Here is a 19,851-nt window from a genome sequence, read left to right as displayed (position 1 = left end):
CTCTGATTCCGGAACTACAGGATGATATGTGAAACGAAATCAAAATTGTGTAACTCATTCTTCTCGTAGATGGCTGAACCGATCTAAGATTCAAATGAAATCTAAGAATCATCTAAGATTCAAATGAAAAGTTTCAAGATTCTATAAAATATCTTGCTCTTCAGTCAGATCCAACTTCCGGTTTCGGGGATTGTATAAAAATGTATATTCCACATAAATTATTCAGGTTTATCGGGTTAGCAGATTTGGATAGTCGATAAAAAATTAACTTTTTTCAGTTTTTGTGCTATTCAGTTTTCGATTCAGAAGGCACTTAAAATTTTAATTCGTGATATGATTTCTCAAAGATGTCTTTACTGATTATCAAATATTTTTAAACAAATGTAAACTATACAGCTACTCAGGTGAATTTATCTGACTTCGGCCATACCGATTTTAGAATTCCGGCTCCAGTATAAAATCGTTTCTCAAAGCTCAATAATTTTCTCAAAAAAAGCTTAATAAATTTCAGAAACAAAAATTCAAATTAAAATGAACTTATATACAAAATTCATTAATTTTATCCAATTATGACTTCCGGTTCTCGAATTACATGATGATGAATTTTTAAAATTCAAACCGATATAGAAGATGACAATCCCGAGGAGCTTCAAAGTTGGACTCAAAACTGTTGTAATTTATTCGTCATATGGCCAAACGAATCGGTTTGGGTTATGCTGGTTCCTGAATACCTGCTCTGGAAGTAGCTTAAATTACCGTAAACTCTAAAGAGGAACTTACATATCATGGCATGTTTAATCGATTATCACTCTTTTAGATTCAAATTCGATCTGATTTGCAGTTTCGACATTACAGAGTAATGAGTGATTAAAAACTCAAATTGACGCTTAAAACAACGGTCATTAAAATAATGTCACGAAAGCTTAAACAACGAAGAATATTCATGCAAAAAACGCATGCGGATTGATTAAAAAAGGTATCATCTCACTGTTAGGTGGATTAAACACGTTTTTATATATATAAAAAATAGGTATAGAGTTCGCTCAAACTTTAGAAAATTTTTCCGAGGCCCGGAGGGTCGAATAACATATACCAATCGATTTAGCTCAACAAACTGAGCAAATGTCCGTGTGTGTGTGTGTGTGTGTGTGTGTGTGTGTGTGTGTGTGTGTGTGTGTGTGTGTGTGTGTGTGTGTGTGTGTGTGTGTGTGTGTGTGTGTGTGTGTGTGTGTGTGTGTGTGTGTGTGTGTGTGTGTGTGTGTGTGTGTGTGTGTGTGTGTGTGTGTGTATGTGTGTTGTCAACTAAGAGGTCGAGATCTCAGAGATGGCTGGACCGATTTTGATCAAACTAGTCGCAAATGAAAGGTCTCCCCGTCACCCAAAACGCTATTGAATGGTTTTGAGATCGGATGTTTACTTTTTGAGTTATACAAAGTTTTATGTCAAAATTTTCAGTTTTTTGACAGTATCTGTCACAATTGACCTTGAAAACAGAATATGTTTTCAGACTTAGATTCCGCACGGTAATACCTATCCAACAAGCCATAGATTGTTAAAATCCGTTCATTTTTAACGGAGATATCGAAATTTTTGTATAATCGACTTTTCCCCTTATTCCAGCAGTAGGCGTTTTGAGCGCTGTATGACAAAGAAATGCTTGGGAGCAACGGAAAACACAATTTTTTGTACTGTGACATACATTCGTTTCTAAGTACCAAAAAGACTGTGTACAGCATCCTTTTTCATGACCATTTGCCTCGGACCGATTTTAGCACGGTTCGTTTTTGGCAACATAATCGTTCGAGTATGGCATGTAAGCTAGGCGATGGCAGCATTTTCAAGTTCAAAGTAATTCCATAATTATTTTGATTTAAGCTTATTACAGTAATAAATGCTGGAAGAACATAACTCCCATATACCATTCGACTCAGTTCGTCGAGATCAGCAAATGCGTGTGTGACACATAATTTCACTCAATTTTCTCGGAGATGACTAAACCGTTTTCTACAAACTCAGATTGATATGAAAAGTAGTATACTCCCAAACAAGGTTCCTGAATTACGTTTGAATCCGACTTCTGATTGCGGAACCACAAGATGATATGAGAAACGAAATTAAAATAATGCAATTCATTTTTCTCGTAGATGGCTGAACCGATCTAAGATTCAAATAAAATCTAAGATTCATCTATGATTCAAATGAGAAGTCCTAAAATCTTATAATACATCATACTTTTTAGTCAGATCCGACTTCTGGTTTAGGAGATACAGGGTGATTAGTATAAAAATGTCAATTTCTCATAAATTATTCAGGTTTATCGGGTTTGTAGATTTGGGTAGTCAATTACCTAATAAATTTATTTCAGTTTAAGCGGTATTCGTTTTTGGATTCTGAATGTGCCCCCAAATTTTAATTCGCACTACAATTTCTCAAAGATGTCTACACACTCCTCAGATTTATTTAACTGATTTCGGCTACACCGATTTTAGGATTCCGGTTCCAGTATCGAATCGTTTCTCAAAGCTCAACCATTTTTTCAAAAAGGTCATCGAACTTCAAAAACAAAAATTCAATATAAAGGACTTAAGGTCCCATACAAAATTGGTGAATTTTATCCGATTCTGGAATTACAGATGATGAGTTTTTAAAATTCATACCGATATATAAGATGTAAATTGTTTGGCGTATTAATTTATGGCCATAAATAATGACGAAAAACTCTTACTGTGGAACTTAGTTCGACATCTCATGAAATGTTCAATCGATTGTCACACGTTAAGATTGAAATTCGATACGATTTGCAGTTTCGACATTACAGGGTAATGAGTGATTAAAATCTCAATTTGCGTTTAAAACGACGATAGTTAAAATAATGTCATGAGAACTAAAAAACCTAACAATATCCATGCAAAAAACACATGCGGATTAATAAAAAAAGGTATCATCTCACTGCTAGGTGGATTAATCACGTTTTTTATTTAAAGCTTATATTTCTAATGATTAACGTTGGTATTAGAAGAATTTCTACTATTATCTATATTTTTTTCTATTTTAATTACATTTCAAAAATACACAAACCACATACCGTCAACTTATTAACATCGTTGATATTGATCTCAATGAATATGTCGGGTTTTTTTTTGTAAGTATATCGCAATTGTGAGACCAGGGAAGTGCGGTGTACTATGAGTTTTAAAATCCAGATGAAACGATTAATACGAAGTTACCTTGCATTACAACACGCCGTTCCGGACCATTGAACTGGTGAAAGACACATTGAGAGAATTAAATTGGAAATTAAAATCGCACCCGCCGTACTAACAAAATTTCTTAGAAATTTATTAGTGGTTCAATAGTAGTTTTTAAATGAGCCTAAGTTTGTAGAAATTGGCTCAGCCATTTCCGAGGAAATTGAGTGGTAAAATTGTTACGGTTACACCACCTATATCTACGGAACCAGAAGTGACAGGAATTTGATTTTCAAACTTTATCAATTGTCCAATAGTAACTTTCAAATGAGCCTAAGTTTATGGAAATCGGTTAAGCCATCACGGTCAAGCCATTGAGCGCGTTTTGTTGGTAGTAGTACACCGTTATATCTCCGGAACCGAATATCACAGCCATTTTATCCTCGAACTTAATAAATGGCCCAAGAACCTCGCGAAAAGTCGGGGTGCGTAAAATTAAATGCGTATATTTTGCGACTATGGAAATCCGTAAGAGATATTTAAAAATCCAAGAGCCTTAGGGACTACACTGTGCCACAGCAAGAACTACAACGAGTAATGTCTATTTTTTGTTGCTGTTCATATATTTAGAGCTACACATTGCTTGCATGTCTGTTTATAGCTATTTCAGGTATATTGTCAGGTATCCAAAAACTTCAGTGAAAACTGATCTTAAGATTTGCACGAGCTATCTGCAGTTTTTGTATAATTTTCCAATTCTGCTCATAGTCATGGAGCTACAAATTGCTTACGTGTCTATTCCGATCACTTTCAGAAATATTCTCAGTCATCCAACTTTGTGGAACGTTAGGATTAAGTTTGTTAGTGTATTTTGATATTATGGTAGATCTTAAAGTCTGAATTTCAGGTAGGTTTTAGATTACGTAGATCATTCACAATAAGTCTATTAATTGCATGTTTTATCACGAGTGCCGATGAGGATATTAAGTTCGTTAATGTACTTTGTTATTCTGGTTGATCTTAAGGTCTGAACTTCATGTAGTTTTGGGTTGAACAAGCACTTCTTCATAATTCATCATAATGATCTCATGAAATGAATGTGATACCACGAGTAAGGATCACAAAAAAAATCTCACTATTGTCATCGGTTACTTTGGTAGATATTAAGGCCTATATTCCATGGAGATTTTGGATGGACAATAACATCTACAGATATTATCACTGTATGTTAATTGATTAAATATTGACCTGGGGGTGTTTCCCGCGGACCCATTGAAACGTATAATCGTCATCTGGAAGAAACTAATGCCATATTTAATCCACCGACCATTGCCGATCGCCAGCTGCAGACTGAATCTGCAGAATCGACCATTGCGACCGGAATTCGCCACTACCCTAATGATAATACCCTAGTTTTAAGTTAGTTTTAAGTTAAAATAAGAAAATGCCCTTGGCTCCTAAGAGCTTAAGCAGTGTGCCTTCAAATATGTTATTATTGAATAAAAAAAAAATGACTAAATATAGTACTACGAGAATATACCGCACTCAAAAGTCATACAAATGTCACCAGTCACGCGTTTATATACTGATTTGTTTTTTCTAGAGAATTGTTGGATACCCACTTGCTTGACTAGAATCTATGAAACCAAACGATTCCGTAATGTTAATTTCATAATATTCAATTTACTGGAGCATTTTGGATTGTTTTGTATACGAATTAATAAAAATTTCCTTCATTATGCAAAAGCTCTTATTACGCAATTATCGCGAAAATAAATAAAACATCGCGTTTTTTTTTTTCAAATAAAACACGTAGATTCACGTAGATTAAGTTCGCGTAAATTGAGGTTTTAGTGTACTAGGTTTCAAATGGGCCTAAGTTTGTTGAAATCTTTGAGAAAATTGAACGTGAAAAAAATTCATTGAAAGGTGCACGCATATACATACACACAGACACTTTCCGATCAGCAGGTTTTAGAAGCTCATGATACACTACACCATTCTGATCCCATCAAACACAGACCAAGACAATTCTTGCCGAATCTATTTGGTTTGGCAGTCGATGCTGATCGTTGTTCCTGATTAACACATGTTTTTTTTCCATTTAGGATTGTCAAAATAAATATTTTTTTATCGCCAGTAACAATTCGATGCAAAACTGTTTTTTTGGTGTTTTGAAGAAAAAGATTCCAGGTGTTTCTTTTTTCCATCTGTATTTCATTCAATTCATGTGGCACCCATTTATTACACTTTTGGCAATATAAATGATGCACAAAAAACAATTTCTAACCGTTTAAAAGGTTAGAAATTGTTTTTGTGCATCATTCATTATTGATACCATCCGCTTTTGACTAAAAAGTATCATCTTAATCCAATATTGCTTGCGATTTGTCGTCTACAAATTTTTTATGGCATTTCTTACACCAAAATCCTTATCTCTGAACCTCTTAAACCATATTTTGCATGTTACTTCTGATGACTCAACGTGCATTCGATGCGACTCTGCAGCTGTTATCTTCGAATGAAAATAGAACAATAATGCATCGAATCATTACATTCTGGTACAAAATTATTTGAAAATTTGAAAAAAACTGTAATAGGTAATGTTAGAGACATAATCACGAGATTGACGTAAGACTGTTGTCAATAAAGGGCAGATAGGCTCAAAAATGCACATTTTATGTGGTACATTGTTGTTCTAATAAATCATCTATTCCAAGTAAAATCTCATTAGCTCCTTGTAAAACGCTTTGGATTCTGAAAAGAAACGAAGGTTCCCATTTCTACAACTTTCAACACAATTCAAAATTATTTCCACGAAAAGAATTCCGAACATTTCAGTTGTCTCTCGTTTGGCGAACGGTGCACAAAATAAATCTGCCACTTGCTTGTGTGCCCTTCCCTACAGCGCGAACGATCCGCACCGAGTCGTCGCACCCATGAAGTTGGTTTTGGTCGTTGTATGTACTAGTGACGACACTTTTCTTCATTGAAAATCGATTTTATAAAATTAAAGTAATGTATATGAGGAAATCCAATTAACTGTTTGCTTGATTTTATTTGGAGACACTAAAACGGTTAGAAACTACATGATTTGACCGTAATGGCGGATTATAATACAACCATTTACACAGATGAATTTTCCGCACTTGTTTGAAGCGAAAGCCGCACTGCGAACGAAGCGAACGATGAACATAGTAGATCAAAAGATCAAAATCGCTCGTTTTTTCCTGTACAGTTTGAAAAAATCTTGTGATTTTTTATCTTATAAGATGCACATAAATGGTGCGTCATATTTCACACGAACTTATATTCAAGAACATGTAAAATTGTGTGATTTGAAAATTGCTTGTAATCGAAGAAAATAAAAAAAACAACAGATGATCGATAGCTACAGTGCGGCTTGAACCGAGAAACATTAGATCACAAAGCACACCGCTAATCAACTAAAACACAAAAGCACATATCTGCATTATGAATAATTGATACATATAAATCCATACAGCAACACTTGGTAGCCGAATGCAAATTAAAGTCGGAATCAGTAAAATTTTGTTCGAAAGGAAAATTGCGTCACTTGACAAGTTAAGTAGTTATGAATTGTATCGTTTGTAGAATTATGTTACCTGTAAAACTCATAATTTTTTTTTGTGTGGCACAGAAAGCACTTTTCCGTCCGTCCTGCAGCAGAACTGCACACAGTGCGGATCAATTCAATACTAAAGTAATTTTTGTGAAGGGTTTTTGTTTTACATGATTTCGTTCGCTCATTTTATCAAAAAGCAGTTCTAACGGCTACAAAAATAACAACATATAGAATAATTAGAGTTGAGTACTTCATTTCGGGTTAACATTTTTCATGCCGACTTAATTTCGGTAGCATTTTCGGTGAATTTTACTCGCACGCAAACGACCAACCGCTGTATGATGTAATCGCGGGATTCATTTCAGGCTTTCGAAAGGTGGTATTTTCTACGACATTAAACACTGTTCGGAACATTTTTTCTCGAACGCGAAGCAGCAAAATGCTAGCTTTATTTGTGCTTGTTCGGTGCGAATTTCGCACTGCTAAAAGTGCACAAATCTAATTAAATTTTTATAGATTTTTATCTCCGATTTGCAAAGAAGCAATCTTCATAGTTCTTTAGATAGCATTTGGAACCATTAGAAGCGCTGATTTTGCATAATGTTCTCCGACGTTGTCCACTTTTCATTGTCTTTTTCTCCAATGCAAACGACCAGCAGCTGGATAACGCAATCGCTCTTGTTTGAAGCGAAACAAACTCACTCTGCGTGTTTATGTTCATGGATTATCATGGACTGAAACTAGAAAACGTTCAACAGGGTCTATTTATAGATTCGGTTGATTTTGATGTTTTGTGTTTGGATACATTTTTTTTCACTATTTAAACAATGCTTACGTAATAAACGAGATATTAACAGCAATCATACACCTTCCTCTATTCGTTTTGTAAAGGAATTAAATAAAATACTTAAACAAGAACAGAGTTATTATCAGTCATTAAGTCTGGAGTAATTTCGTTACACTATTCTGTTGTGATATTTTATAAAAGGAACCCATGTGAGCATAGTAAAGAAATACGTGGTTTCAATACAGGTTTCAATACAGTATTTCATCGTGCTAGACGTAATGTTTTTGTTCTATCAATGCTTCAATCGGTCGATATATTATGAATAATATGCTTCATTATCGAGAAGACAAAAGGAAAAAAAAAACGATATGGTAGATCGACTGACAGTTTGCTGTCTAGAGTTTTACGAATTCTAGAAATTATTCATTTCGTGTAACATACTTTCTGTAGAGATCGATTGTGGAAGTGCGCAGTGATAATGATTGGCTTTTCCAAGCGTCAGTTTCTTGATTGATTGTGCATTTTCACTCCTTCGGTCAATCACAAAGTGAAACTACGGGCGGTCTACTTTATCTCAACTCAGCTCAGCAGCTGTGGAAGCATTATGGGATCTACTGTATAGACACATTTAGGCGTGGTTTCGTGTTATTAAGCGACATTTTATTTGTTCAACGTAACTTGGAAAAAGTATTACTATTCCCTGGGCTATCGATTGAATGTCAGTAGATTGCTAATGATATGCAAACCTAACTAAACATATTGGCCCTAAGTTACTGAATATGTTTCCCCAACATCAGAAATGTGTTACTGTATCACTGGGACAAATGCCGGTACAGTGTCAACGTTTACCCCTTCCAAGCTGAAGAATGAAACGGATTTGGCAGTCGCTGCTTACTCTCGTGAGCGCAGTAGAACTCAGTAGCAAATTAACGGCTGCAGCGCAGTGAGTGTTCCCGGTCACTCCCGGACTCTCGGGGGAAACCGGATGCGAACGTGCGAAAATGAGTATCCCAGCTGAGTGTTGACTTTGTTGCTTTGAGTCTACGTTGCTGCAGAAAGCGTGGACCACGAGGAACGATGATAAAATACGAAAAATGAAAAGTCATCTCAGTATTTTAGCGGCGCCCAACCGGTTCGGTTTGTTCAGAGCAGCTCTCGATGGCTGGCGGATGGTTGTCGGAAAGCACGTCTGTCCATGATGACAGTTTATTTCGTTTGGCGGATGTTTGACAAAGTGATACTGAAGGACAATGTCCATGCCGATGGCAATGCGGGAAAAGGCGAGGGTAGCGTTTAATTAAATAATTCGATGATTTCCGTAGAGCACTTGAAGAGAGGTAGCGCACGTGGTTCGTTTATCGTTAAGTGGGTGATAATTGGTTCCCACCTGGGTTGAGGATCTTCAGTTGTGCAGGCACAGTCGGATAGCAGTGAATGCAAGTGTTTGTGTTCTTGTTAGTGTGACAGTGAAAAGATGGTTGTGACATAGTTGTAAATTCGAAATCCATCCCCACTGGTTCAGTAGCGTCGGATTGTCGTCCTGTTGGAGAAAAATCCGGTGCAAATGTGCAGTGTGATAGATTCCGATTCACAGTGATAGGACCAGATAACTGCTCTAGGATGCGAAGTAAAAATCAGTTTTTAGAATAGCGTTTAGAATCAGTTTTTAGAATAGATCAAAAATGCACGTCCCATCGCAACACAAACATCCGTCGGTAAGAAGGGATTTGGAAGAATAGAAATCTTCCTGTGAGTGAATGTGACAGAGAATCACTTATGCTATCACCAAGGTATTTTTGAGTGTTATGTGTGCGATTTGTAGTGTGTCGGATATGCAGTGCTCTTTGTGCTATGTTCGAATAATATTTGTTAAACGTGCATTAAAATAGCAAAACTTCGTGTAACGATAGAAAACCCGCCGCGAGAGTATATCAAAACGCTAGTTTCACTCGATGTTCAAAGAGAGCAATGTTCACACTTTCGACTGTATAGGAGTACCAGTGGATGTGAGGAAGGTAGGTCGTGATAGGAGTGATAGGGATATAAATGAAGGATGAAGAAATATCACCCATCGACGAATAACCGCTGAACTGCTGTTATCGCAGCGAGTGTTTGGCGGAGCGTTAAGGATTTATTACCGCAAGGAATCATATAAAAGGATATAGCTCAAAGGTAGGTTAAGCTGCAATCCGAGTTTGGTAAAGGTAAATCAAAACGAAGCTGCAAAATTTGTTGCTTGCTTTGATGTTGAATGTTTCATTGCAATCCAGCAGAGCGAGCGTTAGTTCAAGGGAAGCTTGTGTACTTTAATTATATTTTCAATGGTGCGCTTCTGAAACGAGCTTAATAATATCTACGCTGTGAGGATTTATTGAGTTTCGAAAACCACGGTAATGTTTTATCGTTTCGTGATATACCGGTGAAACTTCAACCCCTGAAAGTGTTCAAATATTTTACTCAAATCTAGACAGCTTACGGGTGTTATTTTGATTTTAACGATTTCAGCTTGTAATTTATCGTCCTCCAGGTGAGCAAAATTTGTTGACGTTTTGTACGGTTTTGTGAATCGAGCTCAAATAGACTGAGTGAAAGACGACACAGTATGTGGATAGAGAAAGCGTGCGCAGTTCATAAAGTTTCATTTATCCTAGTATTTCACGAGAGATCAAAGTGTGATCATTAATCGAAACAGGATAATGAGTTGGTAATCTCTTGTGAACACAACTCAGAACTAAGGTCTCTTTTTACACGTTTTTAAGTTGCTTTTTCAAAGTTTATTCTGTGGAAAGATGCTGTTGGAAATATGATCAGTAACTTGTGATAAAATTTTCAGCATTATGAAATAAGAACGAATAACTCAAAAAAATAGTGTTCTGAAATTTTTGGTATCAACAAGTATCAAACAGAAAAACTCATGACTTTTTCTTGTTCTTCTTGTGCTCGGGCGACGGTTTCGGTGCAGTGGGCGGCATTGTATTTTCGCTTTATCTACTGGGTAGATATATAATGTAAAAATTTACACGTTTTATTCATTTTAGCCTGCGCAGTTGATTTTGAAGTATCAGTAAGTTAATTGTCAAAGAACTTTTTGATATTTTTTCTTTGATATTATTGCAAATTTGTTTTTCTGACCCGAAGTGGCGAATGACCTCAAGGTTGAAACGAAACAAAAAAGTAACTCATGTGTTAGAATCAATCTTGCACAATTCACACGATTTACCAACGTATGAGAACGATTTTGGATATTCAGAAGTGTGAAGAAACGTGTTAGTTTTATTCGTAACTACATCATCCAGTTATGTCTATGACATTACCCACCCACTTTTTTTCGCGCGATTTTTTTTATACGCGGATTTTTTACACGAATTCCGGAATTAACAGGGTTTTCATGTGCATGGCTTTCGCAATTAACACGGTTTTTGATGGGAGTTTAAAAACCACTATTTCTTTTTTTGAAAAATTAAAAAAATCAGCAATTTCATGAGAAACTGATACACGATCTCTCAGAATTTCGTAATATTTGGAAGAATGGTTCTGCAATGAAAAATATTAGACCCATATTTTTTTTATTACGTCTTTAATGGTCTCATTTCTATGTTAGGGTGTATCAAAAATCGATTTTTCTCCATTTTCTTCAAAAAAAGACATTTTAAAAAAATATATCTTTTGAACCACTCGACGGATTCCGCTTATCTTTGGATATGCTGTCAATAAATAAGAATAATTTTTAGTTAAAATATGCAAATATTGTAAAGTTGTAGTCTTTTGTGTTTGAAAAAGTCAATTGCATAACTTTTTCAAGGTTTTCATGGTTTACAATCAATGGGCACTATGTCATTTCATTTTTTTTTTTAAAGCTGAAAAAGTTTTCCATATCATATCCAAAACTTAGCGATGCATTATTTTTTTGTTGGGGTTATAATTTTTTGAAAATTTCAAGTTTTCGAATCACACGACCGATTGCGCTAATATCCACAATTAGCGTCAAGAAATGTCTGCAGTTTTTGGGAAAAATGTGTAAATATTACAAAGTTGGAATTTTGTGTTTTAGAACGTCACTTTTAACGGTGCTCATGAAAGGGTACATGAAATTTCCGAAATCGAAAATTTTTGTTTTGATGCCATAAGTCTTTGAATTGCATCAAACGTCGAGATTTAGTGGCATCTCGAAAAAAACTTTTTTTGAAAAAATTGACGTTTTTGTATTTAGTCGTTATTTAAATTTTTTTTTTTAAGATGACACTAAATCTCGACTGTTCGTTTAATACTAAGGCATTCGGCATCAAACAAAAATTCGATTTCGATAATTTCATGTACTCCCTCCTATAGTGATTTTCAAGATCGATAATGTTCAAACCTTAACTGCCGGGCAGCACCCCTTACCCATATGTGATTTAGCTCATATTTTGCATGGGAACTTTTTTTGAGGTGCTTAAACAACTGCCTCTCTACGAAATTATAGGTGATCCAAAAATATTGGCACCATTTTAAATATTAGAACGGTAAAAAACAATGCATTTTATCGGTTACGTCTTTTATACCATCTACCATCTCCGGAACCAGAAGTCACAGCCATTTGATCTTTGAACTCGATCAAAGGCCCGACAGTAGATTTCAAGCTTGCTAAAATCGATTCAGCCATCTCTGAGCAGATCACTAGTTACAAAAATTCGTTAAAAGTTGCACATCTAATTTAAACCTAGTTGAAGATAAAGTAATTTATGTAGAATAAATATCAACATGTTTGATTTCTTAGCAAATATCTGTAGATTCAAAAAAAGTTATAGAATTTTAATGAATCATTTGGGCAAATATCAGGGAAATTTTAATTTTGTACCATGATAATTTTCGATTATAATATATGTAATCGAAGTAAAATAATTTTTTTTTGATGTCATTCATTCGGTCTGTTTCAACTAAGTCAATGCTTTTCCCAAACCAACTTAGTCCCTGTATTCCACAGTTAAGTTTAGTTGTGCTATCGTTTTAGTATTGGAAATAGCGAAATTTGTTATTACTCTTCTCATGCAGGTAATAATATTAGGCGTCCAGTTCAGCTGTTTAACTCGTATTGCAACCAAATGAATATCATATTAAGATCTGTTGCTATTTGGAGACAAGGTAACAATATGGTATGCATGCACTATTTGCTTCTCATCGGACGAGAATGTGACAAAGATTACTCACACTCACTTTTTTCGAACCGTTATTCACAAAATTAGGCTCAAATGAAAGTTACTATTGATGAATTTCGCTCGAACTCGAATAAATGTAGTGTAGTGTTACTTTTTGTAAGGTTTTCCTTAAAAATACCCATAGATATGTAAAGTTGACAAGGAAAATAAATATTCATATTTGGGATTGGGACATTTTCATTCAAATTAAGGATGGTGTTTTTTGTGAATTTCTAGATCGGTTTTGTCAGTGTAGGGTTTGATAAATAATTTTTTCAGTATTTTCATTTGAAAATTTAACTAATTTTATGAATATCACCAGCACCAAAATTTGTTTGTAGGATTTGTCATTTTTCGACTATATTCTTTTGAAAAAATAAATAAAATGCTAAAAAAAGTCTAACTCTTTTCAAAAGATAGTCTAGACCAATTTTGGGCAACTAGCAATAGGGTATTCGGTGAATAAAAAAAAATAGGGTATTCGGTGTGATATTCTTACAAATTGAGTTCCATCGGAATCTTGGATGATAGATAGTGACTTTTAGTTTAGTTTACGATAAAAATACACTAGAAAAAAATTTAGTTTGGACAAGAAACCTATCTTAGTTCGGTTTCACATCTCATCCAAGTCAGTCGATAAACAAAAAACCGCTTACGTTCGGGACAGAAGAAACCAAGTACAGTATTGTGTAGTGAACAATAGAACGATCTCGAAATGAGTGAACCAAACGAACAAAAGCTACCGCCGCTACGAAAGAATACAATTATTGTTGACTTCAGACAGTGCAAAATTCGACCTTCGATACGAGAACTTGAAGGTTTGCTTAAGGAATAAATGCATCTTGACATTAAACGTGTGCATTTACTTCAATGCAACAAGACCAATAATGTTGTTTATATCCAGTTCTATAAAGAGTTGGATGCAAAGACAATAATAATGTGCACTATGTGGAGCATGAAAATATCAAGTACAACATTCCAGTATATATGGAAGATAGTGCTATAGACGTGCGTGGGCATGATCTTCCCTCAAGCGTCATCGATTCTTAAATTCGCAAAACTATGTCCTAATGCGGAAAGATTCTCTCTAAAAGAAAAGTGGAGAATTTTTTCCCCGCTATTCTAAATGGCGTACGTTTGTTACGCATGCGCTTGAGGAGGCCTATACCTTCTCATGTGACATTCGGTCAGGATACAAGAATACCGTGCAAGTCACTTGTTTCCTATGACAATCAGATGGCCACATGTCAATATTGCCAAAAAGCTGTTCACTACGGTAAGCCATGTGATAAACCGGACCAGGAGACAACCATACCAGAGGACAACGGTGCTCCCTTCACACCAACCCCAAGCAACCCCAGTACACCTGTGACAGTCACCAACAACAGGGAAGTATCCCCTTCAACGAAACCATCCAACGTAACCCCTATGGAACAAAGTACACCAGCTGCAGTTAACAGCTTACCATCCAACCAACCAGCAACTGCAAACAATGTACAACAAGGCGCATCTACAGCAACTAGCAACGAAATCAACAACAATACCGCGGCAATGGATGACGAGACGAACCACGAACAAACTGCCCCTCAATCCTCGCAGGAGGAAAATGAAAGCTCCTCTCCCCCTAGGAAATGGGTGACAACGAGATCCAATACAAACAAAATTTATCTAAAAACTCAGCTAAATCGGCCACGTAAAGCTTGTACGCAAATAGGCCTGAATAAAATATCTTTTAAATGGATGACGAGACGAACCACGAACAAACTGCCCCTCAATCCTCGCAGGAGGAAAATGAAAGCTCCTCTCCCCCTAGGAAATGGGTGACAACGAGATCCAATACAAACAAAATTTATCTAAAAACTCAGCTAAATCGGCCACGTAAAGCTTGTACGCAAATAGGCCTGAATAAAATATCTTTTAAATAAAAATAAAAAGAAACCTATCTTGGGACAAAATTTTATCAAAATCTGATCTGTGTTTTTTGTGAATCGATTTCAATTTTTTAAAGTGTTGGCCTCAAAAGGAATTTTTTTTTCTCTATTTGAACTTAAAATTTTTATTGATTTTGTGAAAAAACAGTAATGCGACACTTTATTTGTAGGATTTGTCGTCTATCCAGTATAACTATTTGAAAAAAAATAGGTTAAAAAGGTTTGGCCCTTTGAAAAAAAACAGTCTAGTTCAATTTTGGGAAAAAAGCATGCAAAGTAACAATTTGTGACAACCTGTCCAGAAAGATTCATTCAAATCTTAGAAGGTGCTGCCAATTGCAAATAAAATTTGGCGCGAAGTTCGTGTTTTGTCTCGTAGATTTTATTTTTAATTTCATATGATTCCCCGTTCCGGAATTAAGTGGTGATAAATGAAACTATTTTTTTTTGTTTCGATTATAGAGGTTTTAACCTTAAGGTCATTCGCCTCTTCGGGCCAGAAAAACTTTCTGACCCTATGTGCGGGGTTGGGAATCGAACCAAGGCGGGCTGCGTGAAAGGCATCGACTTACCCATCACACTATACCCGTCCCCGAAAATGAAACTACTTCTAATTCAATATATAGTTTGCTTTCATAAAACTATATGTAAATATGAGATTATTTCTAAAAAAGTTCTTGAAATAATGACCAAAAACAACAAAATGAAACAAACTTCAAAATGGAACTCAATCAGTTCTCTCCGAGATGGATGAACCATTTTTCTCGATTCGCGATTGGAATGAAAGTTCTTAAGATTCCATAGGTATGGGCCACTTTAACATAGGGGCAGTGGGGGCAAGTGCCCTGGGCCCATAATCTTAGGGACCCCGGACCGGACCAACAGAGCAAAAAAAAACTTACTCTCATATATAATACTGTGGTATTCTTCAAAATAATTTTCTTAGCTTCTTGAAGGAATAACGAGAATCGCTTTGTTCGGTAGTTTTGATGTTGATTTAGAATTTGTATTACATTTTTTGTTTCGCCCCTTTAACGTATGGTACAAGATTTTAAACACACTGCACCCTATAGCTCCGGAACCGAAAGTCAGATCCGGTTAAAATTCAGGAATTCCATATGGGACAACAGAACCTTTCATTTGAAGTTTGTGAAAATCGGCCAAACCATCGCTGAGAAAAGTGAGTGGGAGCCATTTGAGAAAATATGACCACTATTTCCGGTGCCTCCGGAATCGGAAACCGGGAACCATAACAGCCAGAATATGTTATTTTGGCCGTCTACTGATAATGTCTATCGAATGGAGTAGTTTTGAGAACAGTTTAGAAAATTTTTCAAGTATTTGCTTCGCCCATAGTATAGAATTTTTACCATATTTCACCCTGAAATTCCGGAACCGGGGCTTGTGAAAATCGGTTCAGCCATCTCCGAAAAAAATTAGTGCAAAAAACGTTAACTTCACACATACACACTCATATACACAGACATTTTGTTACTCGACGAGCTGAGTCGAAACACGTCCCTGAAAATAAGGTTTTTATAGCTATCAGTCTGTAATTCCGGAACCGGAAGCCGTGTCCGAATGAAATTTGATAGAATTATATGGGATTGTAATAACTTTCATTTGAAACTACGCTAGTGAAAATTGGATGAGGCTCTGAGAAAATCGATATCGCGTTTTTAGTTCATTTTACACATTTTACCCCGTAACTCACGAACCGGAAGTCAGATCCAGATTAAATTCAATAGCTACCTATAAATCAAGATTTTCCAAGTGCCAGAGAATTGACTTAATTTTTTTCGGGATAACACCTAATCTCGACATTTCATGGATTGCTAAGACTAAACATGAAAACCGTGTATCTTCGGAAATCCGTGTAAAAAAAGCTGCGAGAAAAAACCGCATAAAGGACTATTCACACATATCCGGTCCGGTTCAGTGCCGGCACAACACCGTGCACGGATACTGATATTATTTCATTCGTTTTCTATGCGCGCATTCACACCTATCCAGCACAGTGCCGTTTCAGTGCAGCTCGCCGTCAGTGTCGCGTCCGTCCGGCAAACTCAAATTCGTCGTCACCGATATTTTTCATTTTCACTGAAGTCGGTATGGCATTGCATTGGCTGTGCCGGAACGGAAACAGCACGGAAACGGAACGGAAGGGTACCGATAAAAAAGAACACTGACGGCGCACTGAAGACACTTTCACTGAACCGTCACGGAACTGAAATGTGTGAATAGTCCTTAAAAGAATGACGAATATGAATTGCCCAGCGAAGAGAATCTTGTTCCTGCGCACTTTTTCTAAATTGGTATACGGTACACATACAACTTACATAAAGCATGGCTAAACATTCTTGCGTCAAGATTGATTCGAATTTTTGCTACCTGAAAGTAGCCATGGGTTTCTCTCTGACGTCCATACGATTTTGATCACTGAAATTTTCTATCAATCGTTTGGAGGGTCTCTTCCTATGATTAAATGTATGATATAATTGATGCTGAAAATTTGGCTTATTAAGCTCTGTTTGCTTGTTTTTCAAATTACTACTTTGCGTCATTAAGCATTATTCCAATCTCGAATTACCAGACAAACGTGCCATTCATTGCATTATATTGTATCATTCATGCATATATCCATAACGCATTGTTGCCAATATTGGTTCGTGATGCCCACATTATATTATGGCTGCCGAAGACCATCTGTTGTTTGGTAGCTTAATAAAAAGTTGGATGCAGTCGTTTGAATTTAAGTTTGGAAAAATCGGTCCAGCAATCTTCTATATATATTTTCAAAAAGTAGACTTGGATAATTTTCCGAAGAGTATCGCTTTCAAATTACTCTATGAAATTCGTCAATTTGACAAAAAAAAATCCACCTTCAACATTCTACATGAAAATGAAATTGAAACTATATCATGGCCAGGCCAGGTGTAGAAGAGCGTTGATTGAAAAGGAACTTATTGGACTTGATGCAAGCATTTTAGTGACAGTTTCACTCACGATGATATTGTCTGCAATCTTCAGTAAATAGAGTCATTAAAACGAACTGCTTTCCTAGCGATGAAATAGCTTTGTTTATTTAAAACAAACAAACCATGTAAGAGTGTCTCTTGAATTTTCGTCCGTTACTGTCGAGCAGCTCCACGGAAAGTATTGAAAAGTAACAGATAAATAGCACCACATTTTGTTTGGTTTTTATATTTGATCGTTTGCAGTTGTGCAGTGAAATTTTGCGATACCTGGCAAAAGGACTTTCTTATTCCCAGCACACAATCGAAATAGCGTAGGTAGTGTACCTTTTCGGAATATCTCACTATTACCGCTTCTATTTGAAACGTCTTAGATGTCTGAGCTGATAACCGAGGATTTCGCATCTCGCCGCAGATCACCGAGATGAGATGGAGAAGCGACATCAAACGAGTGCTTTTTTATGTTGATTTGTTTATTGGATTTGGAAGGAAAACACAGTTTCACGCTATAGCGCAACCGATCCGTCCTGACTCTAGTGGAATATTTTTCGACTGATTGAATTTCTACTGCATAAACAGATTCTGAGCTGTGAATAAAAATTCCACGTTGAAGCTTTTTCTGTGTAGATGACTGTAAGACATGCTTGAAACAGTATCTCATGGAACTGTAAGCGGAGTCGACAATATATATTCATTTTCTAGAAATGGCTGTAATTTAAAGTACTGTTAGTAAATTAACATGTTTTAATATGCTAAGTTTTTCTTAAAGAGAAAAGGCTGATATATAATTAGTCATTACGCCTTTGTCTGCAAGCATTATGCTTTATTTTATTATTGCATATCCCTCCAAAAGAAAATGATTTCTAGACTATAAAAGTTATTAATTAATGTGGTTACAAGGTATGCAAATAATTGTGCTCTCATTAGGATCCAAACTAATAAATTCATTCGAAATGCGCATTGATGAAAGGATCAGGGTTATTTCGCCGAATGCCATTTCGCCGAATGCCATTTCGCCGAATGCCATTTCGCCGAAAGGGTTATTTCGGCGAAAAGGTAATTTCGCCGAATCCATCATTAGTCTTAATATCGTAATTGGAACTGATAAACAAAACAAATAAAAAATGATTATGTTTACTTCCGTTTTGTTGACCTACAATCGTACTTCTGATACGATCCAGAGATTTGAATAATCTTTGTAGGTTTATTCATGATCCTCAGAACGGAATTCCCAAAACAACTTGTTGACTTTATTAGTGTACCTATCAGGCAATTGTTTGCGGATTTTCCGATAACTGAGTGTAGATGTAAAAATATCAATGCGGCTTTGACACATCGTTTTGTTCGTATGCTATCCGAATCTGAGGCGGTAATTACGATTATTACTTTAAAGTTCCTAAATAGTTTTAGATAAGTTTGATCTACTAACACTGTCAACTCGAATCTACTCTGATTGTTTCTATCTTTGTCGATGTTACGTTACGTTTCCTTTTCCCCCATTGCATTGTTTTTTTACTATGCCGGAGAAATCTGTTAATATCTCAAGCTGATAGATTATCAAGAATATAGGAATAATAATAATAATAATAATAATAATAATAATAATAATAATAATAATAATAATAATAATAATAATAATAATAATAATAATAATGATAATAATAATAATAATAATAATAATAATAATAATAATAATAATAATAATAATAATAATAATAATAATAATAATAATAATATCAATTAACACACAACGAATGTATAACAAATAATAGAAATAGTTTCTTTGCAATCATCCAAAATAATATACATTTAAAGTAGAGTTGTTTTACAAATCAGTGGAAATATGCTATGAAGAACACTATTCCCTTTATTTAAAATTTCGTTAATGATTCAATTACTGCATTTTTATTGTCATCGTAATCGGTCGTGTTCACAACTCTGTAATTGTTTTAATAGTCTAATATGATTAAAATAATCGCTTGGTAGATGTCTTTGTGTACATCAGCACCCCATAAATTAATAAATCGAAGAACGCCGGGTAGTTTTCAATTATCGTCTGCGTCAAATTTAGTGTTGCTCAAGTGAAATTCAATATCCTCTCTGTATAGGGCACCAGGTTTTATTATTCTATTATTTTAATTTTTAATGTTTGGCATTCCTGTTTCGGGTCCATGTAAAGACATTTTTAATGATATCATCGTTGATTGATT

General features: G+C 35.5%; 1 protein-coding gene across 1 annotated transcript in view; it reads left to right on the top strand.

Annotated features, from left to right (window-relative positions):
- Positions 1 to 8,686: 8,686 nt before the first annotated feature.
- The window catches only part of LOC131428530 (zwei Ig domain protein zig-8-like), a 375,236-nt gene continuing 364,071 nt past the window's right edge, over positions 8,687 to 19,851 (top strand). The window contains exon 1 of the mRNA XM_058592530.1: positions 8,687 to 9,733. The gene's annotated coding sequence lies outside the window, so the exon portion shown is untranslated. The remainder of the gene's footprint in view (positions 9,734 to 19,851) is intronic.

The sequence above is a fragment of the Malaya genurostris genome, chromosome 2 (assembly GCF_030247185.1).
Source record: "Malaya genurostris strain Urasoe2022 chromosome 2, Malgen_1.1, whole genome shotgun sequence".
NCBI lineage: Eukaryota > Metazoa > Arthropoda > Insecta > Diptera > Culicidae > Malaya > Malaya genurostris.
Note: the sequence above shows the minus strand (reverse complement) of the source record. Positions and strands in the feature narration are given on the sequence as shown.